Source organism: Mirounga angustirostris, unplaced genomic scaffold (assembly GCF_029215605.1).
Source record: "Mirounga angustirostris isolate CCGP_5_RB_7025 unplaced genomic scaffold, mMirAng1.0.hap1 SCAF_3, whole genome shotgun sequence".
Classification (NCBI taxonomy): domain Eukaryota; kingdom Metazoa; phylum Chordata; class Mammalia; order Carnivora; family Phocidae; genus Mirounga; species Mirounga angustirostris.
Genome location: NW_026991711.1, coordinates 59,608,857 through 59,634,091, shown reverse-complemented (window position 1 = coordinate 59,634,091; position 25,235 = coordinate 59,608,857). Strand labels below are relative to the sequence as shown.

Genomic DNA, 25,235 nt, shown 5'->3' with positions numbered 1-25,235 from the left:
AAAACGTGGCTTCTGGCTATAAAAGTCTCCCCCACCTTTAGCAGTCCCCAGTCCCCTGGGGCTGTTATTGGCATGATGTGTAAATTAACTGGAGTCACTTAGAGCCCTCAGTTAGCTTTTAGTCAAACATTAGCAGCAATGTTTACTCTTGTGTAATCTTCAGTTGTTACTTAATTTAATACCCGTCAGCATTTTTTTTTAAAACATGTTCAGCAAATCCTTGGCACAGGCTGTTGGGCTTCTTTCCTCTTCCCCTCCCCCAACTTGACCCAAAAATCAAGCTCAACTGAATCTGAGTAAAGGCTTTCTAATATTTTTAATTTGCTAATGCTGCTTGCTCTCTTCTCAAGGAAATAAGAGTTTGCTTTCTGTGGCAATCCTACTTCATTCTACTCAGAAGCCCTTGCTTTGCAACCCCCATCCCACCTTACATCAAAGAGAGGGAACTGTAAATTGTATAGTTTTTGTTTCTTGTTCCTCTGGCAGTTACTTGTGAGTGATGTAAGATGGGAAGCATCCTCAAGCTCACATTTGGAAAAGGATGGTGTGGCCCCCTGAGAGAAGCCCATTGAAAACTAACTTTGAAGGTCTGCCCAGTGGTGAGCTAAAAGCCGAACATATCACATCATAATTCATACATAACTTTGTATCTTTTGAACCTTCTTCCTCAGCTGCCACCACCTCTAAAGTAAATAAATAGAGCCCTGGCCATTCTATGGTGTTCTGGAGTGCTCTTTTCCTAATGTGAAATCCATCTCTGTCCAGCAGGAGAACTTCTCTAAGGCTATCATAAAGGCAGAAGGAAATACTGACTTCAAGTGGAACAGGGAGGCTTCAGCTTCAAGAGCGAAGCCCATTATTAAGGGAAAAAGAATGTAGGGAAAAAATTATGAGACTACCTTTAAAAGATGCAAAGGGCAGCTCCCTCCTATGTTGCTCCTCTCCGTTTCCGTACACTTAGTACAAGAGAAGGCCTTCTTCGGTCCAGGGGCTCCGGTTCGTAGCATCGTGCTCTATATTCTGGATGTCAGTGCCAAGAAGATAAATGTCACCTGGAAAGCCTCCTGCTTGTTTGGGAGATGCGATCAAAAGAATGCATACACCTAAAAAGGAAAAAAGACCCTGAGTCAGCCAGTTCCCAACTCAGTATCTCATCCTTTTCCCCAAAACCTTGACTTTCAAGTTTCGTTGTGTCTCAGCTCTACCTCTGTTACTCGGTGACTAGAAATCAGGATTCTCTTCCATACCCCACAAGGGAAAGTCCTACTGCTAAGAATCCTAAATGTGGGGGGAGATCCCTACTATGTCTCACAAACAGCCTCTAAGAAGAACCTTGAGAATACGTGGGACAGGAAGAAAAAGAAAAATGGAGACACCAGTGACTGAGGCTTTAGCCAATGGCTGCACATGAATAAATGCCAAACGATGCACTTCTGCTCTCAGATCAGAAGGGAATTCCTGGACTGAATCCATGTGGAGTTCATTGCTGGATTTCTAGGAAAGCCTCACGGAGGGGCTGAATTATGTGCTATTAACTCAAGCCGCAGCTGTCCTGGGGGTCATCATGTATGTCTGAACTCATGTTACAAGTGCACACTGGTGGCCCATGGTTGGGGGCTTGTGTCACCGTGGGTGATCTGCAAAGCTGCCTGGGAGACACATGCATCCCCGTCACCGACCATCAGCTCTCTGCTCTCCCTCGGGCCACTTCTGGGACATCAATCACCACCCAGGCTCCCAAATGCAGCTATGGTGCTATGCAAATGATGAAACTTCTATAATTCCCTTGAATCACCTGGAATGGGCCCAGAGCACAGGGCTACACACTGACAAGGGCTCTTAAGGCTTAAGAACTCACTCCCAGATAACAGCTCCTCTGGGCAAGGAAACTCGCTCCGATCCCTCGGGTGTCCCAACAGGGAGCGCTGTTATAGACTCAGCTCTTACCCTTGCTCTGCCTACTGCTAAGGGACCCTGCCGTTGGCACACAAGGTCTGTTCTTCCAGTTTTTTTTTTTAATTTAATTTTATTATGTTATGTTAGTCACCATACAGTACATCATTAGTTTTTGATGTAGTGTTCCATGATTCATTGTTTGCGTATAACACCCAGTGCTCCACGCAGAATGTGCGCTCCTTAATACCCATCACTGGGCTAACCCATCCCCCCACCCCGTCCTCTCTAGAACCCTCATTTTGTTTCTCAGAGTCCATAGTCTCTCATGGTTCGTCTCCCCCTCCGATTTCCACCCCCTTCATTTTTCCCTTCCTTCCATTTGCTTTTAAAGCACTTTTTTCAACCTCCTCTTCAGTTTCTCTTTCTTGTGCATCCTCACCCCAACTTGTTCATTTAATAATGAATCATTCAGTTCTTGTGGAGTGGCGTGTGCCTTTAAAGCTCCTCAGAGGAGATCACTTGACAAATATAAAATGGAAATTTTTTAGACAAATGTTCCATTTAATTTGAGGTGTCAACCATAATGATCAACAACAATAAATCCATTTCTTCTCTGTAAATCCATTTCTTCTCTGTTAACTAATTGTGTGTGTGTGTGTGTGTGTGTGTGTGTGTGTGTGTGTGGACAGGCACTGTGCTGTGTGACCCTCTCTTCCTCTCTTTCTGCAGCATGGACATGTGCACGTTTGTTCACTGCACAATGCCCAGCTTTCTAGGCTCCCCCAGGTCTGCTGCTCTAGTCAGTGAGAAATCAGACAAATTGGCTAAGTTAAGCCATTTCCACCAGTTCATAAAGGGAAAGCTTTGGGCGCATTCCCAAAGGGCCAGGCATGTGAGTCAAGGCAGCAAAAGGAGGCTGATTGCAAACCTCCCCCCACACTCAGGGTTTACTCTGTTTATTCTGTCAACCCTGTTTATTCTGTCAACGCTGGTTTCTCAGCAGAACAACTCATCACACTATACCCAGATTGTGGGGACCCAGAGAAAACATCCAGAAAGAACCATAGAGAGCACAATCCTGCTGATTCATTCACTAAGCCATTTGTTAGCAAGCTGGGTTGGGGTTTCTCTTTTCCACAACCTTTCAACACGTAAGGAATTAAAACTGTCGGCTGTTCCCATCTTTAAACAAAATATCCTGGATAGTTGGGAATTTAAAATAAGTTTCACTATTAAAGTCTCTTTCAGAAACATGTCTGACCAAAGTCATCAGTTAATGAAATAACGTGGAAATCCAGACCATGCAAAAAAGACACGTGAAATGTGAAGCACTTGGGAAACGTTTGCCGACGCAGACCTGGTTTTCTAAGGTTTAAAATGTGTAACCCAATGACACATAAGTTCTGAAATATCATGGCACTGACTGAGAATTTACAAACGTCTATCAAAAAAACAAATGATGTCATATAGCAGGGAGGCTGTGGAATCAGACAGAACTGGACTAAATTTGTTTCTGTGCTTGCTATGCAACCTGGAACAAATGGCATGTTCTCACTAAGCCTCAGTGTTCCCATCTCTAAAGTGGGGATCGTAAGAGTCATCTCCCAACTCAGTTGGTTGGTGTGGGGATTAAAATTAGGAAACGCATGTAGAACACTTGACTCACCACAGTTTCTAGCTCATAGGAAGCACTTTAGAAATGAAAACACTAAGCTCTCCTGTCTTACAGATAATGTCTTTAAAAATCGGGAATTTAACTTTAAAACTTAAGAAACAATGAAGACATCTTTGGGGAAATATCTGACTTCCAAACCAGGGAATGGAACATCTTGGAAATCCAGACCACTTGGAACAGACTTGTTAAAGTGCCAGGGACAGGGCTCCTACCCAGCTGATGCTCAATAAACATTTATTGATACTGACCATGGTTTCTTCAGGTTTAAAATAAAGCATCTGGAAGGATTACAGAATCACTTGTGGTTATTCCTGAAATATTATGATATGAAACTAAGAATTCAAAACACCACCACCGGGGCGCCTGGGTGGCTCAGTCGGTTAAGTGGCTGACTGCCTTCGGCTCAGGTCATGATCCCAGGGTCCTGGGATCGAGTCCTGCTTCAGGCTCCTTGCTCAACAGGGGGACTGCCTCTGCCTCTGCCTCTGTACCCCGCCCCACTCATGTTCTCTCTCTCTCTCTTTCTCAAATAAATCTTTTTTTTCTCTTTTTTTATGTTATGTTAATCACCATACATTACATTGTTAGTTTTTGATGTAGTGTTCCATGATTCATTATTTGCGTATAACACCCAGTGCACCATGCAGAATGTGCCCTCTTTAATACCCATCACCAGACTAACCCATCCTCCCACCCCCCTCCCCTCTAGAACCCTCAGTTTGTTTCTCATAGTCCATAGTCTCTCATGGTTCATCTCCCCCTCCGATTTCCCCCCCTTCATTCTTCCCCTCCTGCTATCTTCTTCTTCTTCTTCTTTTTTAACATATAATGTATTATTTGTTTCAGAGGTACAGATCTGTGATTCATCAGTCTTACACAATTCACAGTGCTCACCATAGCACATACCCTCCTCAGTGTCTATCACCCAGCCACCCCATCCCTCCCAACCCCCACCAATCAAGCAATGCTCAGTTTGTTTCCTGAGATTAAGAATTCCTCATATCAGTGAGGTCATATGATACATGTCTTTCTCTGATTGACTTATTTCGCTCAGCATAACACTCTCCAGTTCCATGACGTCATTGCAAAGGGCAAGATTTTATTCCTTTTGATGGCTGCATAATGTTCCATTGTATAATATACCACATCGTCTTTATCCATTCATCTTTCGATGGATATGTTGGCTCTTTCCACAGTTGGCTATTGTGGACATTGCTGCTATAAACATCGGGGTGCACGTACCCCTTCGGATCCCTACATTTGTATCTTTGGGGTAAACACAGAGGGTGCAATTGCTGGATCTTATGGTAGCTATTTTCAACTTTTTGAAGAACCTCCACACCGTTTTCCAGAGTGGCTGCACCAGCTTGCTTTCCCCACCAACAGTGTAGGAGGGTTCCTCTTTCTCCGCATCCCTGCCAACATCTGTCATTTCCTGACTTGTTAATTTTAGCCATTCTGATTGGTGTGAGGTGGTATCTCATTGACTTTTTGATTTGGATTTCCCTGATGCCGAGTGATACTGAACACTTTTTCATGTGTCTGTTGGCCATTTGGATGTCTTCTTTGGAAAAATGTCTGTTCATGTCTTCTGCCCATTTCTTGATTGGATCATTTGTTCTTTGGGTGTTGAGTTTAAGAAGTTCTTTATAGATTTTGGATACTAGCCCTTTATCTGATATGTCATTCACAAATATCTTCTCCCATTGTGTTGGTTGTTTTTTGGTTTTGTTGACTGTTTCTTTTGCTGTACAAAAGCTTTTTATCTTGATGAGGTCCCAATAGTTCATTTTTGCCCTTGCTTCCCTTGCCTTTGGTAATGTTTCTAGGAAGAAGTTGCTGCGGCTGAGGTTGAAGAGGTTGCTGCCTGTGTTCTCCTTTAGGATTTTGATGGACTCCTGTCTCACATTTAGGTCTTTCAACCATTTGGAGTCTATTTTTGTGTGTGGTGTAAGGAAATGGTCCAATTTCATTCTTCTGCATGTGGCTGTCCAATTTTCCCAGCACCATTTGTTGAAGAGACTGTCTTTTTTCCATTGGACATTCTTTCCTGCTTTGTCGAAGATGAGTTGACCATAGAGTTGAGGGTCCATTTCTGGGCTCTCTATTCTGTTCCATTGATCTATGTGTCTGTTTTTGTGCCAGTACCATACTATCTTGATGATGACAGCTTTGTAATAGAGCTGGAAGTCCGGAATTGTGATGCCACCAGCTTTGCTTTTCTTTTTCAACATTCCTTTGGCTATTCGGGGTCTTTTCTGGTTCCATAAAAATTTTAAGATTATTTGTTCCATTTCTTTGAAAAAAGTGGATGGTATTTTGATGGGGATTGCACTGAATGTGTAGATTGCTCTAGGTAGCATTGACATCTTCACAATATTTGTTCTTCCAATCCATGAGCATGGAACATTTTTCCATTTCTTTGTGTCTTCCTCAATTTCTTTCATGAGTATTCTATAGTTTTCTGAGTACAGATCCTTCGCCTCTTTGGTTAGATTTATTCCCACATATCTTATGGTTTTGGGTGCAATTGTAAATGGGATTGACTCCTTAATTTCTCTTTCTTCTGTCTTCTTGTTGGTGTATAGGAATGCCACTGATTTTTGTGCATTGATTTTATATCCTGCCACTTTACTGAATTCCTGTGTGAGTTCTAGCAGTTTTGGCGTGGAGTCTTTTGGGTTTTCCACAAAAAGTATCATATCATCTGCAAAGAGTGAGAGTTTGACTTCTTCTTTGCCGATTTGGATGCCTTTGATTTCTTTTTGTTGTCTGATTGCTGTGGCTAGGACTTCTAATACTATGTTGAATAGCAGTGGTGAGAGTGGACATCCCTGCCGCGTTCCTGACCTAAGGTGGAAAGCTCTCAGTTTTTCCCCATTGAGAATGATATTCGCTGTGGGTTTTTCATAGAAGGCTTTTATGATACTGAGGTATGTATCCTCTTTCCCTACACTCTGAGAGTTTTGATCAAGAAAGGATGCTGTACTTTGTCAAATGCTTTTTCTGCATCTATTGAGAGGATCATATGGTTCTTGCTCCTTTTTTTATTAATGTATTGTATCACATTGATTGATTTGCAGATGTTGAACCAACCTTGCAGCTCAGGGATAAATCCCACTTGGTCGTGGTGAATAATCCTTTTAATGTACTGTTGGATCCTATTGGCTAGTATTTTGGTGAGAATTTTTGCATCCATGTTCATCAAGGATATTGGTCTGTAATTCTCCTATTTGATGGGGTCTTTTTGTCTGGTTTTGGGATCAAGGTAATGGTGGCCTCATAAAACGAGTTTGGAAGTTTTCCTTCCGTTTCTATTTTTTGGAACAGTTTCAGAAGAATAGGTATTAATTCTTCTTGAAATGTTTGGTAGAATTCCCATGGGAATCCATCTGGCCCTGGGCTCTTGTCTGTTGGGAGATTTTTGATGACTGCTTCAATTTCCTTAGTGGTTATAGGTCTGTTCAGGTTTTCTATTTCTTCCTGGTTCAGTTTTGGTAGTTGATACATCTCTAGGAATGCATCCATTTCTTCAAGATTATCTAATTTGCTGGCATAGAGTTGCTCATAATATGTTCTTATAATTGTTTGTATTTCTTTGGTGTCAGTTGTGATCTGTCCTCTTTCATTCATGATTTTGTTGATTTGGGTCATTTCTCTTTTCTTTTTGATGAGTCTAGCCAGGGGTTTATCAATCTTATTAATTCTTTCAAAGAACCAGCTCCTAGTTTCGTTGATCTGGTCTATTATTCTTTTGGTTTCTATTTCATTGATTTCTGCTCTAATCTTCATTATTTCTCTTCTCCTGCTGGGTTTAGGCTTTATTTGCTGTTCTTTCTCCAGCTCCTTTAGGTGTAGGGTTAGGTTGTGTACTTGAGACCTTTCTTGTTTCTTGAGAAAGGCTTGTATTGCTATATACTGTCCTCTTAGGACCACCTTTGCTGCATCCCAAAGATTTTGAACAGTTGTGTTTTCATTTTCATTGGTTTCCATGAATTTTTTTAATTCTTCTTTAATTTCCTGGTTGACCCATTCATTCTTTAGTAGGATGCTCTTTAGCCTCCATATATTTGAGTTCTTTCCGACTTTTCTCTTGTGACTGAGTTCTAGTTTCAAAGCATTGTGGTCTGAAAATATTCAGGGAATGATCCCAATCTTTTGGTACTAGTTGAGACCTGATTTGTGACCTAGGATGTGATCTATTCTGGAGAATGTTCCATGGGCACTAGACAAGAATGTGTATTCTGTTGCTTTGGGTTGGAATGTTCTGAATATATCTGTGAAGTCCATTTGGTTCAGTGTGTCATTTAAGGTCTTTATTTCCTTGTTGATCTTTTGCTTAGATGATCTGTCCATTTCAGTGAGGGGGGTTGTTAAAGTCCCCCACTATTATTGTATTGTTGTCGATGTGTTTCTTTGTTTTTGTTATTAACTGCCTTATATAAGTGGCTGCTCCCATGTTAGGGCATAGATATTTATAGTTGTTAGATCTTCTTGTTGGATAGACCCTTTAAGTAGGATATAGTGTCCATCCTCATCTCTTATTACAGTCTTTGGTTTAAAATCTAATTTGTCTGATATAAGGATTGCCACCTCAGCTTTCTTTTGGTGTCCATTAGCATGGTAAATGGTTTTCCACCCCTTCACTTTCAATCTGGGGGTGTCTTTGGGTCTAAAATGAGTCTCTTGCAGACAGCATATCGATGGGTCTTGTTTTTTTATCCAAACTGATAGCCTGTGTCTTTTGATTAGGGCATTTAGCCCATTTACATTCAGGGTAACTATTGAAAGATATGAATTTAATGCCACTGTATTGCCTGTAAGGTGACTGTTACTGTATATTGTCTGTGTTCCTTTCTGGTCTATGTTGCTTTTAGGCTCTCTCTTTGCTTAGAGGACCCGTTTCAATATTTCTTGTAGGGCTGGTTTCGTGTTTGCAAATTCCTTTAGTTTTTGTTTGTCCTGGAAGCTTTTTATCTCTCCTTCTATTTTCAATGACAGCCTAGCTGGATATAGTATTCTTGGCTACATATTTTTCCCATTTAGTGCTCTGAATATATCCTGCCAGTCCTTTCTGGCCTGCCAGATCTCTGTGGATAGGTCTGCTACCAATCTAATGTTTCTACCATTGTAGGTTACGTATCTCTTCTCCCAAGCTGCTTTCAGGATTTTCTCTTTGTCTCTGAGACTCGTAAGTTTTACTATTAGATGTCGGGGTGTTGACCTATTTTTATTGATTTTGAGGGGGGTTCTCTGTGCCTCCTGGATTTTGATGCCTGTTTCCTTCCCCAAATTAGGGAAGTTCTCTGCTATAATTTGCTCCAATATACCTTCTGTCCCTCTCTCTCTTTCTTCTTCTGGGATCCCAATTATTCTAATGTTGTTTCGTCTTATGGTATCACTTATCACTCAAATTCTGCCCTCGTGATCCAGTAGTTGTTTATCTCTTTTTCTCAGCTTCTTTATTTTCCATCATTTGGTCTTCTATATCATTAATTCTCTCTTCTGCCTCATTTATCCTAGCAGTTAGAGCCTCCATTTTTTATTGCACCTCATTAATAGCCTTTTTGATTTCGACTTGATTAGATTTTAGTTCTTTTATTTCTCCAGAAAGGGATTCACTAATAACTTCCATGTTTTTTTTCAAGCCCTGCTAGTATCTTTAAAATCATTATTCTGAACTCTAGTTCTGACATCGTACTAATGTCCGTATTGATTAGGTCCCTGGCAGTCAGCACTGCCTCTTGTTCTTTTTGTTGAGGTGATTTTTTCCATCTTGTCATTTTGTCCAGAGGAGAATAGATGAATGAGAGAACAAACTGCTAACAGGGTAACAACGTCCCCAGAAAATATACACTAAACAAATCAGAAAAGACCTGAAACTAGGGGAAAAGAAAGGGAAAGAAAGAAAAAAGAAAAAGAAAAGATAAAAACAAACAAAAAACAAAACAAAAAAAACAGAATATGATCAAATATGATCAGGCTGGCGCATAGATCAGTGCCACACACTAGATTTTGGGCGTATTTTGGTCTGTTAGAAGAAAGTGCCTCCCAAAATTTTAAAGAAAGAAAAACTTATACATGTACAAAAATAAGGGTTAATACGATGAAGGGATGGAATATGACTGTAAAGATGAAAATTATAAAAGATTTTATAAAAGGAATTGATAAGAAGTTGGTTGAAAAAGAAAGAAGAGGATTTAAAAAAAAAAGAGAGAATGTGATCAGGCAGGAGACTAGAACAAAGCCATACACTAGAGATTTAGGGTATATTTTGATCTGTTAGAAGAAACTGTATCTCAAAATTTTAACGAGAGAACAACTTATATATATATATCAAAAATAAGGTTAACTACTATGAAGGGATAGAATATGGCTCTAAAAATGAAAAATAAAAAATATTTTTTTAAAAAAGGGATTGATAACATGTTGGTTGATAAAGGGAAAAAGAAAAATTCAAAAAAGAAAAGAAAAGACAGTTAAAAAAATTAACTTTGAAAGACTAAAGAATCATGGTAAAAAAGCCATGAATTCTATGTGCAGTATTCCCCTAGCCCTGGAGTTCTGCCGTTTTCATTGATCGGTAAACTTGGTCTTGGCTGGCTGTTCTCGCTGATCTTCTGGGGGAGGGGCCTGTTGCTGTGGTTCCCAAATGTCTTTGCGGGCGGCAGAATTGCCCCACCCTTGCCCAGTCCGGGCTAAGTAATCTGCTCGGGTTTGCTCTCTGGAGCTTTTGTTCCCTGCGAGCTTTCCGTACAGCTTTGGAGGCCGAGAGTGAAAATGGCGGCCTCCTAATCTCTGCCCCAAAGGAGCCAAGAACTCGGGCTTCGCTCCTTAGTGCGCCCCCAGAGAAAAGCAGTCAATCACTCCTGTCTCCCAAGTCTCCGGCAGCACTCCGTGCTCACCCGGCCTGTGACCGAGCGCTTCTATCTCTGGCACCCGACCCCGTGTGGAGTCTCCAAACCCAGCAGATCCCTGCCATGAGTTCCCGCGCTGCTCCTCCCAGGGGAGGGAGGGGAGTCTCCCCGGATCTGCCGCTTGTTGGGTCCCTGCAGGAGGAGCAGTGGCCCAACTGTGCCACAGATCATGGTTTATGGCAACCCCGAGCTGAGAGTCCGTGCCTCGGCTCCGTCTCTGCAGCTGGCTTCCCTGCTCCGATACCTGGGAGCTCTGCCTCACTCAGGTACCCCAGGTCTTTCTGTGACCCCAAGGGTCCTGAGACCACACTGTCCCGGAGGGTTCCACCCCCGCTTAGCCACTGGAGTGACGTCCCTCAGCAGAGCCAACTTCTAAAAGTTCCAATTTTGTGCTCTGCTGCTCTATCACTTGCCAGAAGCGGCCGATGGAGGCCCCCTCCCCCGCCGCCTATCCTCCCGAATATCACCTCGGATTCACTTCTCCGCATGTCCTACCTTCCAGAAAATGGTCGCTTTTCTGTTCAGAGAGTTGCTGCTATTCTTTTCTTTGATCTCCTATTGGGTTTGCAGGTGTTCAGAGTGGTTTGACCCTTATCCAGCTGAATTCTTGGAACCAGATGAAATCCAGGTCTCCTACTCCTCCTCCATCTTGCTCCACCCTGTCAAATAAATAAAATCTTAAAAAACAAAAAAAAAAAACAAAAAAAAAACACCACCACCACCACAAAAAAACAGCAACAGTAACGACAACAAATCTGGGTACTAATTTTGTTTAAAGAGTGAAATGGTCCTAAACACAAGTATTGCATGTAAAGCAGAGGTTCATAAAATTCTAAAACCAGGATAAAGATTTCCCGGAAATAGGCGTTAGCCTCATCAACTTCAGCAGAGAAATTTCTTCATCTGTCATCCCATTGACTAAACAGGGAAAAGTCACAATGCCAGGGAGGTATCTTTGTAGTCCCAGGGTGAGACCACCAACCTTTCCACTTAGCCAAATTTAGTTCCATTTAGAAAGGAACACTGCTGACTGAAGAATTTAGAGTCAAATTCAAACAGATCATCTCACAGGGGGGAGCTCCCACACATAGAGAAAACTGAGGAAGGCAGTAGTTTAAAATGTTTCTTTTTATCAAAGAAGAGTTTGCAATGTGACAGTGATTAACCTGTATGGGAGACTTTTAACAGAGTTTACTGTAGCCTTGAAATACTCACTGAAAATACATACTTTGCTTTTCTCATTTTCCTTTGATTTTAGTCTAGAAATTACCATTTATCTCAGTATTCTCTCTCACATGGGGCAAAAGAAGAAGGAAAATTTACAGAATTCAATAAATCCCTGAATAATTCATGCTGTTCTCTCTCCTAGGTATCAGATATTAAAAAGGAAGGCAACTAAGGTATCACTTCCATCCTTGAGAGTAAGTACCTGATCTTTGGGGATACACTTTTTTTTTTTAAGATTTTATTTATTTATTCATGAGAGAGAGAGAGAGAGAGAGAGAAGCAGAGGGAGAAGCAGGCTCCCAAGGAGCAGGAATCCCGATGCAGGATTCGATCCCAGGACCCTGAGATCATGACCTGAGCTGAAGGCAGACACTTAACCATCTGAGCCACCCAGGCACCCTTGGGGATACACTTTTAAAATGAGCCACTTGCTTTCCACTAAATGTCAATTAAATTGATCTCTAGAATGCTTAAAATTCCATGCTCTGTGGCTGTACAGTACAATAATACAAACACACACACACACACACACCGCTAGGGAGAAAGGAAAAGGGATCGATTGTGTCTCTGGCTTACTTTCTACAGTCACTTGCACTTTGCCAATGCAAAGCAGAGCCATATAGTAAACCCTTTGCAAGAAAGGGGGCACATCTCCAAATTAGGAAGGTTTGGCTGCAGGTGGCTATGGAAATGCAGAGTTTATGGAAACTTGGTTTTTTATTTATTTTATTATCTTTGCTGAGACCTGTGAGCTTAGCCAGCCTTCCCACTCCGACTTTTAGGAAACACACCTTGAGGCCTCCCCAGCCACCTGGCTCATGCTGCAGCGTTAAGTTGTGATGGACAGAAGCCTAGTAGTTCTAAGTTCAGTCTAAGTGTCAACATGTAGATGTACCTTGCCCTCGATTTAGATTAAAATGCTTGGACACACTTACAGGCTCAATGTGTTATTGCATTGTTGATCAGTTTTCAAAAAAAAAAAACAAAAACAAAAACAAAAAACAGAAGGAGAAGAGAGAGAGAGAGTACACAAGCCCGGGGAGAGGCAGAGGGAGAAGCAGACTCCCCACCAAGCAGGCAGCCCAATGTGGGGCTCCATCCCAGGACCCTGGGATCATGACCTGAGCCAAAGGCAGACGCTTAACCAACTAAGCCACCCAGGCGCCCCTAGCAATCTTATTTGGATATGTGTTCTCTAGTTCCATTACATATTCAGTCCCTCAAATGCTCTTTGCACTGTTCACCATTCTGCTTGCTCTCACATTAATGAATTAAATAAATCCCTGCCACAGGCTCATGTTATGTTTATATATGAGCCATATTTATAACTTAAAAAAATTACACTTTGAGGGGCGCCTGGGTGGCTCAGTCGTTAAGCGTCTGCCTTCGGCTCAGGTCATGATCCCAAGGTCCTGGGATCAAGACCCGAGTGGGGCTCCCTGCTCAGTGGGGAGCCTGCTTCTCCCTCTGCCTGCCGCTCCCCCTGCTTGTGTTCTCTCTCTCGCTGTGTCTCTCTCTGTCAAATAAATAAATAAAATCTTTAAAAAAAAAATTACACTTTGAATTTCTTTCCTGCCAGAACAGCCAATGTAAATTACCACATTCCTTCATTTCAGTGAAGTTTTTGTTGCCAAGCTATAGAGAAGCCTGATTGTGTCAGAAGAGTAGGCATGAGCCCTATACCAGGATAAGGTAGAAAATGGCTTTTCTCTTCTTTTCTTTTCTTTTCTTGCATTGCATCACTACTGAACAAAATTCTACCAATAAACATGTCACTTCATAAGGGTCTGAGCTTTAATCTATAGTAAATAGTTTGTCAAATAAGGTGCATTCCCTCAGAGAATCAGTTAATCCTTGGCCTGTTAGAAAATGTACCAGGAAGACAGTGAAAGAACGTACAGCCATCCTCTTGCCTTATTTCAAGTTGATACTTTCTTAACATCAGTCAAGTGCTTTTTGGGGAAAAGATGTCTCATATAGTAAGACAACTAAGGCCTTGGGAAAGATTGTTGTAGAAATATTAATAGAACAGCATTGCCACTCAAACTGTTGAATCCTAAGAAATACAGAGTTGGAGGTGAAAGCAACCCAAGTGTCCACTGAGGTAGGAATGGAATAAAATATGGCATATACACACAATGTAATATTATTCAGCCTTTAAAAGGAAGGAAATTCTGACACATGCTACCACATGGATGAACCTCAAGGACATTATGCTCATTGAAATAAGTCAGTCACAAAAGAGAAATACTTTATGATTCCACTTGTATGTGTTATCTAGAAGAGTCAGAGTCATAGAAATAGAAAGAATGGTAGTTATGAGGGACTCGAAGAAGGGGGGATGGGCTGTTGTCATGTAATGGGTATAGAGTTTTAGTTTTGTGAATTGGAAAATTTCCGGAGATTGATTATGCAACACTGTGAATGTACTTAACATAACTGAACTATATACTTAGAAATGGTTGAGATGATAAATTTTATGTTACATGGTTTTTTTACCACAATAAAAAATAATTTTAAAAAATTCCAGAGTTGGTATCATCGAAAACAATACATGTTACAAGGCCAGGTAATGACTCTCGTCAGAGTGAGACCAAAATGTGGAGCCTAGGGGACCATCTGAAGTGCTAGATTGTCACTTAACCTACAACATGACACAAACAAAATAATTGCAAAGAAACCAACCTAGCTATGCTGGACTTCTGCCCACATTATGGAAACAAGTGATGGAGCAGAGTTGGCTGCCTAAGCAGCCCATCCTGTCATGCCTGGGAAATCCAACAGGAGCTTGGGATCAGTTGTGCTGGCCCTAGCCTAATGTAAAGAAACCGCAGAGCTACAAAAGACTATCCATCATTTTTTTCTTTTTTTTTTTTTAAGGATTTGTCCTTTATTTAAAATCTCCCTTTTTTTCCCTCCACCTTTTATAAAAATGTATTCAAAATGGATCATAGACCTTAATGTAAAATGCAAAACTATGAAATGTTTAGAAGACAACATACAAGAAAATCTATGCAATTTTCAGTTTGGCAATGAGTTTTTTCTTTTTGTTTTTTGTTTGTATGTTTTCATATTCCCTTCTTTTCAGCTTTAATGCAATGTAATATAAAAATAAAATCTGTATATATCTGAGGTGTACATCTTGATGTTTTGCTGTACATAAGACATTATGAAACGATCACCATAATCTAACTGATTCCCCCTCATCACCTCACATTGTGACCATTTTCTGTGTGTGTGTGTGTGTGTGTGTGTGGTGAGCACACCTGAGATGTGCCCTCTTAGCAAATTTCCAATTTCCAATTTCAAGTAGTACAGTATTATTAAGCAGTATAGCCCCCATGCTGCACATCAGCCCTCCCTAACTTACTGAGCCTGCATAACTGAAATTTTTGAATAAATACTAAGAGGGCTCCCTCCCACCACTAGTATTACTTTTAACTTTCCTTACCCCCCATTTAAGAGTTAAATGAGAAAAAGTTCAACCTAATGCTCACTAGACATTGGGTACTAACTTTCTGATGATTACATCTGCATCTCTTCTCAACTGTCCACATACTTTTGGGTCAGGCCCTAGTAAAACTAGGCCTCATGCAAAAAGTATGAAACAAATTCTTTTTCTTGTGACTTCCTATAGCTGGTCTACACACTCCAACAGAATGTGAGAGCCCTCGTGGAAGAAGCTTTGCCACATACATACTACATATTTTTATTCCCTCATAAACTTGATTTATCTTCTCAGTAGAGCAATTATGCCTCTTTTTTCCTGACCAATAGACACTTTCTCTAATTTTTATGGTAGATTAACATGATGCCACGGAATGATAACTAAGATAGAATACGAAACCCAACTGCATTTGAAAATCTAAGTTCTTCATCAAGACAGAGGACAACTGTGCCTGCCTCTAAAGGGCAGCATCCTTTAATTCCTTCTATAATTCCCAGAGTCAGAGTATTTTACCACCTGCTCACTGAGTTTTCAGCATTATAAATATTGAGAAAATTCATTCACACGAAAAAACATTTAACTAGTCCTAACACTCAGCCCTATACTAAAAACAAAACCCAACAGCATCTAGAAACACTTTTTCTTCCATTATACTTTCCACTGTTTAAATGAGCATTTCCTTGGAACAAACTGCTGTCAAAACCAAATGCTCCTTAGAGTAAAAAAAAAAAAAAAAAAAAAAAATCATTCTCTTTGACTTTAGGGGTCCAGTCTTGGTATGATTTATTTTACCATTAACTAATTCAGTGAGGATTATGGAGGTTGTACATCGAGGTATCCCTTCCAAAACCCAAACAAACCTCACACACACACACACACACACACACACACACACACACACACAAATGACAACAGGTAGAGAAAGAGGCATGCACCTTACTAAGGTTGGCTGTTTAGTCTTTTATTTTGTTTGTTTTTGTTACTGTTTTCATAAAGCCTGGCTTTTTTTTAACAGCAGTTAAAACCCAACTCAACCCTCCCCAAAATTCTCATCTTTCCAGTTCAGACTATCTCCTACTATGGAATGGCTCCAGATGGTCAGTCAAGAATAATTATGGCAAGCTCAGAGAGTTCTATAAAATGTGTAAATAGTTCACTAACAAGTTAACTATTGGAGGAAGCAGGTAGAATTAAATGCAAAAAATTAATTTTGAGAGAGAGAGAGAAAAAAAAAAACATGGCAGAAAGAAAGCAAGCCACAGGAAAGGGAAGGGAGAGAAGAAGGGAGCCAGGAGACAGAAAGGCAGTTATCCTTTAAAAGAGTTACAATCTAAAACTGGGTGCTGTAAAGTATTTACTTGTCCTGAGTGCTTTCTCCTCTCCTGCCAGATTGTGCCAACTCACAGCATCTTATAAACTCTTCCAATTTTTATGGTCCTTTAGGTGTAGATGCTCATCAGCTCAAAGGTAAATGGCAACTATTTCACAGAAAATAAATTTGGGGTATTTTTAGGTGATCATTGCTCCAAGACAGCAAGGGACGAAAAAAAAAATTCAGCACACTTACCATTTTTAAGTTTTGATCCCAGCCAAACTTTAAACCAAATCTGAGTCTGGGACTGGTCACCTCAGACCCCTTTTGATTTCCTCCACACCAGAACATAATCATTTGACACCTCTAAGAGTCAGAAGTCTAGAAGTCAGTTTTGGCACAGCTTGGCTGGCTGTCTAGCAGTCTTGACATTGCCCAGGGTCCCATCCAGGGAGCACAGGGGTCAGTATAAGGATTTTATTTAAGCATTATTTTTGACCATCTCTGTGTTGCAACTATGCAGCAAAGTTTCAAAACCACACAATACATTGGAGCATAAAATCCCTTATGCGATACCTGAAAATAACTTTTGGAATAAAGCAAATGTTTAAAGTAGCCCGAAGTGAAACTTCAATGTTTAATCAGCGCAGCTGCCTGTGAAGCTGGTGCTGGGGCTGGGGGAGGAAGTAGTGGTTTCTCTTTGAAGCCTGGCTGCTACCAGGCCAGGAGCGGCCAAGTTGGGCCAGGGTGGGGGTGGGTGGGTGGTGGAAGATGCCTCCCCAGCCCACGTGGTCTTCTCTAGTGTGGTGGAGACAAGTGAGTTGTCCTCTTGCTTCTTTCCTGAAAGCAGAAAAGAAGTAGGAAAACATGAAACACAAAAGGATGAGTTGGAAAATGTAGGGCCCTAAACTGAAGCATTTTTGTGGCAATTAGATTGTAAAGAAACCAAGCTGCCTGCAGCAGAAGGAAGTATGTTGAATACTGAACGAACAGAGGTGGTTGAAAGTGGGTCTTTTATTTTCTGCTTTGATAGTCCAAGAAATAAAAGAAAAGATGACCAAGTGGGACAAGTTCTCTAATGGTTTATTGCATTTTACGTCTTTGGTAATGAACTACCAGTGAACCCAGAAAGTGCCCTATAATGTCCCTTCTCTTCTAAGCAGTCTATAGCCATGCAGTTTTTGTCAAACTCTGTGGTCTATAGTGTGATTACAAAAGAGAACCTCCTCCCCCAAGCTGTTTCTCAGCTGAAGATTGGCTTCCTAAGTCACTAAGAATGCAGAAGAGGAACTTCCATAAATACCCACCTCTCTGCTTCCAGGCCATCACTTCCCTCCGGTTATTCTGTATGAATATTCCACTCCCCCATGCTGTGGATTCCTCCTAACCCCACTTCACCACCAGCTACTACCCGGTTTATCTGTTCTCCCTTACAATAAAACTACTTGAAAACATTATCTATAACAGTGTTGTTCAGTAGAAATACAGTGTAATACAATGTATTACAATGTAATTTTGATTTTTCTAAAAGCTACATTAAAATCTCTTACTAAAAAGAAACAAGTGAAATGAATTTTAATAATATATTTTACTTAACCCAACACAGCCATATCTTTTCAACATGTGATTGTTATAAAATTATTGAGATACTTTACATTCTTTTTGTAATTCTAATCTGATGCATATGTTACCCTTACAGCACATTTCAGTTCCGAGTAGCCACATTTCAAGTGCTCAAGAGCACCCAGTATGTAGTGGCCCATACTGGACAGTGCAGTCGTGTGCTGTCCTGATTTCTCCTCCCATCCTCTCTTGAACCCACTCCATTCAGGCTTTTGTCTTCACCACTCTGCTGAAATTGCTTTTGTCAAAGTCATCTTTGACAGTAATCTCTATTATGCTCTATCTAGAGATCAGTTCTCAGCCCATATCTTAGCTGACCTGCCAGCAACATTCGACCCAGTCAATCATTCCTTCCTGCCTGATAAACGTCCTTCACTTTGCTTCCAGGACACCACACTGTCCTGGTTTTCCTCTTGTCTCACTGGTTGCTGCCCTCAGTCTCCTTGGTTAGTTTATTCTCATCGCTCTGTCCTCCAAATAACGTCCCATTGGAAGGTCCCAGGGCTTAGTCCTTCATCTTGTTCACTTTTCTAGGTACCCTGACCCCTTGGTGATCCCATACACCTATTTGTTAACAAGTCTCTAGCCTGTATTTCTTCTGAGCTGCAGCCTGCTCCATAATCTTCATTTGGACTTGTCCATCTCCATTTGGATGTCTCACAGCGTATCAGACTTAACTGCCCAAACCCGATCTCTTGATTTCCACCTCCTGAACCTTCTTTTTCTGCTATCTCTCCTATCTCAGTATATGGCAATTCCTTACTCCTATCTCATGGCAAAAGCCCTGGGCCATCTTTGCTTCTCTCTTGCTCATGCCCTTCACCCAGTCCTTCAACTAATCCTTTCACCTATACCTTTAAAACATATCTTGAATCTGACTATTTCTTTCCACCTTGTCTGTTTTGTCCCTCATAGTAAATAGCTGGCACCTACTCAGGTAGTCAGTAATAAGTGAGTGCCCACTTCTTGGACCTATGAGGAACAAAAAGAAGCTGGTATTCGTAGTGGCTTATTCCCAGCTGCAGCTGCTGTTACAGACGCTATAGCAATACCACACAGCTGAGGGCAAGAATAAGACAGGCTCAGAGTCGTCCCTGGGTAAGAAGGGAGAGACAGAATAGAATGGCTGAATAGTCATCATTTGCAGCATGACCAGGTGTCACTGCACTTTGTCACTCCTTATCCACCCAGAGCCACTGATCTCGGCGTGCTAATCATTACCCTGAGACCTTCTAAGAATCAACATCACTCTCTCTTGCTTGGGTTGCTCTGATTGTAAAGGCCCTCATGCCAGTTCCACATGCCATCTTCCCTTCTCCCTCAACATGGTACAAGAGAGGGAGAACCTTGGCAGTCTATTTTAATGTTTATAAATCAGCTTTGTGCTCTAATAGTTTTTCTACGTCATTGAATCTAAAATTTTTAAATCAGGGAGTAGAAATCACAAAGTAGGAGACCTGCAGATTTTACATATTACAATGAAAATTTTCTGTACACATTAAAAAAAACCTAATCAATATTTAAACCTGGAGTGGGGCGCCTGGGCAAAGACAGTTGAGCATCCAGCTTTTGGTTTCGGCTCAGGTCGTGGTCTCAGGGTGGTGAGGTCAAGCCCTGCATCCAGCTCCACACTCAGCTCGGAGTCTGCTTGAAGCTCTCTCTCCCTCTCCTTCTGCCCCTCCCCCATGCACTCATTTTCTCCCTCTCTCTCTCTCCCGCTTTAAAATACACAAATAAATTAAATCTTTAAAAAATATAGTAAAAATTACCCCACAAACTGTGAAAAAATGTCATAGACACTAAGTTAAATGATTACTATTTAAACAATGCAGTAGAATAGTAAACAGAAGTAAATATGTAAATAATACAGTCCTTGAGAGCCAATACAAGTCATTAGCAAACATGCTGAAAAATGCATTTGGGCATCCCTAAGGAAAGAATTCAAAAAATGATAAATAAGACTTGTATTCAAAAGGTTTAATAGCAAACATTATTTTTCCAATAATGATAGAAAAACTGTGATATGTACACTTGGTATTATAGAGTCATTTAAAATGATGTATTGCAAGAATTTATAATGATATGAAAAATTTGAACTTACATGAAAAGAGTGGGATATTAAATTATATATATATACACAATTTTACAAATTGTAAAGTAAGTAATAATTATACACTGAAAAGAGTAGAAGAAAAGTTGACAAAATATTGGTATTTTTGAATAGTGACACTTTAGACATTATTGGTATTTCCCACAATGAACATATAACTGCCTTATTTTTGTAAATAAATGAAATGGTAAAAATAAACTTATCTTATTGACCCACTTCTCATCTGAGCCCCATTGTTCACTATTAAGTTTGTATTGATGGTAAACACAAATCCTTTTTATTTATTTAATAACATCATTTTACTGTCTTAGTAGAATCTAAGTTATTTGCAAACATATTTCTAAAAAATGTGACACAGAATGCTGGTGAACAAATAAGCAATCATAGTTTCTTATTGTCTTCCTGAAATAAGAAAGAATTTAAAAGAAAATTCCCTCTATCCCTCTCTGTTCCCCAAGGGACAAAACAAAACAAGGCTTTGGATACCTGAGGTCTTTTCCTCTTCTGAAAGGGGTAGTTGAAACACAGAATCTCCTTCTTGAAATTCCAGAAGGAATTTCAGCAATCAAATTTTCGAGAAGATATGCGTCAGAGACTTAAAAAGTAGAGAGGTTGATGTGACCTTGATCCAAAAAGCCAACATAAAACAAAACAAAACTAATGCTAATTTTTTAATCGTTGAATGCCCAGTCCATATTACAAATATCCAAGTTATTTCCAAAACATCTTTTACTTTTTTGTTTGTTCCAGTCAGATCTAAACAATATCTACTTATTGGATCCAGTTTTATTCTCTTAAACTAAAAGCAAAATATTCAAAAATGACATAAATTTCCAATTACAGAAGAATGCTTAAAGACAACATGTCATAGCTATGAAAAGAAGTAATATACAATCAGTAAAAAAAACAACCATTGTTTCAAAGAGTATTTACTGGTATGGGAAAATGTTCCTGAGATGAAATTAAGTGATAGAAAAAAGCCAACATCTTTTTTCCAATTCTTAGATATGGGATTTCTGTGTCAAACTGATATATTTAATCCCAGCAACAGTGTATAAGAGAACTCATTTCCCCTCATTCTCACCAGCACTGGAGATTACAGGTTTTTAAACAACTTGATGGGCAATAAATTATATCAGCCCATTTAAACTTCAATTTTAACACTAAATTCTACTCCTGAAACTAATACTGCACTATATACTAACTAAATTAATTTAAATAAAAACTTGGGAAAAAAATAAAATAAAAATAAATTGGATTTTAAGTTGAGGTGAGGATAAAAATTCTACATATATTTATTGGTCATTTTAATTTCTTCTTTGATGAAATACCTGTTTCTAGACTTTATCTACTCTGCCTTCTTCTTCTATACAAAAAAAAAATGGTTTTATGAATATACAGAAGCTTTTTGTGTGTTAGGATATTAATTTCTTTTTTTTTTTTAATTTTATTTATTTGACACAGAGAGAGAGAGAGAGAAAGCACAAGTAGTCAGAGCAGCAGGCAGAAGAAGAGGGAGAAGTAGGCTCTCTGCTGAGCAGGGAGCCAGATGCGGGGCTTGATCCCAGGACCCTGAGATCATGACCTGAACTGAAGGCAGCCACTTAACCGACCGAGCCACCCAGGTGCCCCAAGGATATTAATTTCTTATGTTACCAATATTTTCCTTCACTCTGTTGTTTATATTTTAATGATAAAAATTTTAAAGTTAATGTAATATCTTTTGAAAAATCAAAGTTTTGAATCTTTATATAATCAAATACATCTTTCTTTTGCTTCAGGTCTTTCCTTACTCTGAGTTTACTCTTAAAAAGTGTTTTTAAATTTCTTCCAATATTTTTATAAGTTTAAATCTTATATATAGGTCTTTAGTTTATTTACAATGTGGTTTTGTATTTGTTAGGAGAGGAAATCTAACAATATTGTCTTATAAAATATCAGTATCTTAACATATATTTCTTAATAATATATTAGTATCCCACTGATTTGAAATGCCATCAGTATCAAATCTTAAACTTACATATATACTTAGTCTGTTCTTAGACTCTTCTCTGTTCCACTGATTTACTTGTCTTTTCCTCTGTAAGTATCATATGATTCTTATTATAGTAGCTTTAGAGTCTGCTGAAATATCTGGACAAATGTCTTTTTGCTATTCTTTTTCAAAAATTTATTGGCAAATCTTATACATTTTCTCTTCCATAACATTTTATAATAAATCTATAGAGTTCCTTAAAAATCCTCATTTATGTTCAATTAAAAAGTATTATACTTATGTGTACATTTGAGGACTGACAAGATCACATGAAAAGGATGCTCTCTGCAACAAAGTTTACAGTAGTAACAAATTTAAGTAATCCAAAATTATTATAATCAATAGAGGAATGGTTAAATAAGTTATGGTATATCCACATATGGTAACTATTCTGCAAAGACCCTCCAATGAATCATAGCCTCTAGGATTCATGTTGTTGTTCAGGCCCTTCCCACATTGAATGAAGGCTGGCATGTGTGTCCAATAAAGTGTGGCAAAAGTGATGCAAAATTGTTCTTAAGAAGCTTGGAGGATTCTATCTTGGTCACTGGGAACACATGCTCTGTGGGAAGCCAGCTGCCATGTAAGAAGTTGAGATACCATGAGACCTTTCTGCTATGGACATCCTAAGGTACCTACATGAAGAGGCCACATGGAGGCAATAAATTGCCCAGCTAGTCTCAGCTCTTCCAATTACCCTAGCTGAGGCACCAAAACCATGTAAATGAAGAAGTAGCGAAGATATTCAGCTCAGTCGAGCCTTGGATTCCAGTCCCAGCCACCATCTGACTATAACCTCGTGAGTAACTTCAAACAAGAGCCACACAGCCTAGCTTAGGCAACCTATGAAACAGTGAGGCACAAAATAATTGTTTTAAGTCACTAAGTTTTGGAGTGGATGGTTTTGCGGCCACAGATAGCCACAACAGGAGTTGGTACCTGGAACTGGAGTGCTACCATAACAAAATCCAAAACAGGTGACTTTGACTTTGAATCAGGCAATGGGAGGAGGACAGAAGGTCTTGAGAGTGAGGATAATGTTATTGGAGGATAAAAGAAGGTGTTATGTAGTGGTGAAAAGTTTGGTAATATTTCACCCACAATAATGTGGAAAATAAAAAGTATTCCTAATGAATTGGTGAATTTGGCTAGAGAAATCTAGGCAGAACATTGAAGTTGCCAAATAGTTTCTTTTAGCTACATATGATAAGGTACAGATGAAAAGAGATGAGTTAGGAACAGAACTGCTCAGTTTTTTAATGGCATTTAAAGAAAATTATATATATCTAAGATTATCTTTCCAGCAAAAGGGTCTCAAAGTAAGAAATGGCCTCAGGAAAAAAATTAAAGATGTAGCTGTAAGACATTTTGTGAAATGCAACACACATATATATTTTATGTATGCATATTTAATAAACATACATAAAACATGCATATGTGTTACATTTATATACATACATGATAGGTTTAAATTTTATTTAATTTTTAAGAGATTTATGAATGTTGCTTTTATCTAATTAAATGAGCCCCAATAAGATTCATAGGTATGAATACCTTACAGAGGTAATGTGTATTGTTAAGAGAATAGTATTCAGAGAAACATCACCAGCTTTGACCAAAAGGAACAAAGATAGTTCAAAATGAAAAGAAATCTCAAGTCCCCAACATTCTACAGAATGAGATAGCCACTCAGTTGCAAATAAGGACTGTTTTTTGGATAAGAAACAGAAAACAGAGATAAGAGCCATGGAGAAACATTTCCAGGTAGTAGGACTGGCCCTAATATAGCAACTGGCATTATTTGCCTAGTTGAGATTCAGAATTGCTATGGAATAGTAACTATCCTATGGTTCCAGTTCTCCTCTTTTTCATATTATCCTATGTCTGTTTTATAATTGTATCTTAAGTGTGGGGTCCATTTAACTTGTCTCACACAATGGAATACTATGACAAATTCAAAAGAATGTGATAGATCTGGAATAAAGCCTGTATGTAATATGACTTTAAGTGAGAAAAATAAGTATTTAATATACTTGTTATTTAAATATTTAATATAGCATGATTCCATTTTGATTAAAAGAAATAGATGATAGATGATAGATAGATAGATAGATAGATAGGTAGATAGATAGATAGATTTCCTAAGTTTATCAACAGAGAAATACATACATAGATTGGTATAGGGTAGATATATATATATATAAATATATCTCTCTAAGCATAGGAAAAATTACTCAAGACTATATACTCCAAACTGCTAATAATGGTTATTTCTAAGGATTGAAATGGATGGAAGTGAGATTTTTTTATATATAAATTCAAAAATGTGCTGGAATTGTAGGTATTTTTGCTTTTGGATATTTTAGAGATAATTTTAAATAAGATTAAAGTTTAAAACCAACTACCAACTACATATATTTATTGTACACACATATATATATGTATGTGTGCATTTAAATTTAAATTTTAAAACCTACTACATTTACATATAAACATGTATGTCTATATATAATACTTATATGTGTATGTATATATGTATATACATACACATAGATACACATACACATAGATATGTGCGTTAAACTCAAAAGATTACTGTTACATGGAAGGCAGTATGTTCCTTTTTACTTTAGTTACAACAATACCAACCATACTTTAAAAGAAAAAAATGACATTTTATTAAAAAATGACATTTTTATGATCAAAGGAAAACTATGTATTCAATTAAAAAGACTGGAAGATACACAGGCAATTGGTTATAAATCCATATAGTCATTCTTGAAAATCCTTGAGTTCTGAAAAATCAAGCACTGGCAATAATAAGGCTTATCAGTAAAAATATAGTCCAGACAGCCCTCTCAAAATCTATAGAATTTTCTAACAAAAATAATCAAAACAATAGCACACTTGAGTCTTCTCAGGCATTTGACCCAGCATCACAAATAGATGATCTTTTTCAGCTTTAAATACTGGGACTCATGATTCCTACCTC

At 39.0% G+C, this 25,235-nt stretch overlaps 1 long non-coding RNA gene across 1 annotated transcript in view; it reads right to left on the bottom strand.

Annotated features, from left to right (window-relative positions):
• The window catches only part of LOC135363749 (uncharacterized), a 287,379-nt gene that overhangs the window by 139,643 nt on the left and 122,501 nt on the right, over window positions 1–25,235 (bottom strand). Inside the window, exons 2-3 of the long non-coding RNA XR_010409805.1 lie at window positions 10,984–11,147; window positions 900–1,103 (exon numbers count right to left, since the gene is read on the bottom strand). This is a non-coding gene — a long non-coding RNA (uncharacterized LOC135363749). The remainder of the gene's footprint in view (window positions 1–899; window positions 1,104–10,983; window positions 11,148–25,235) is intronic.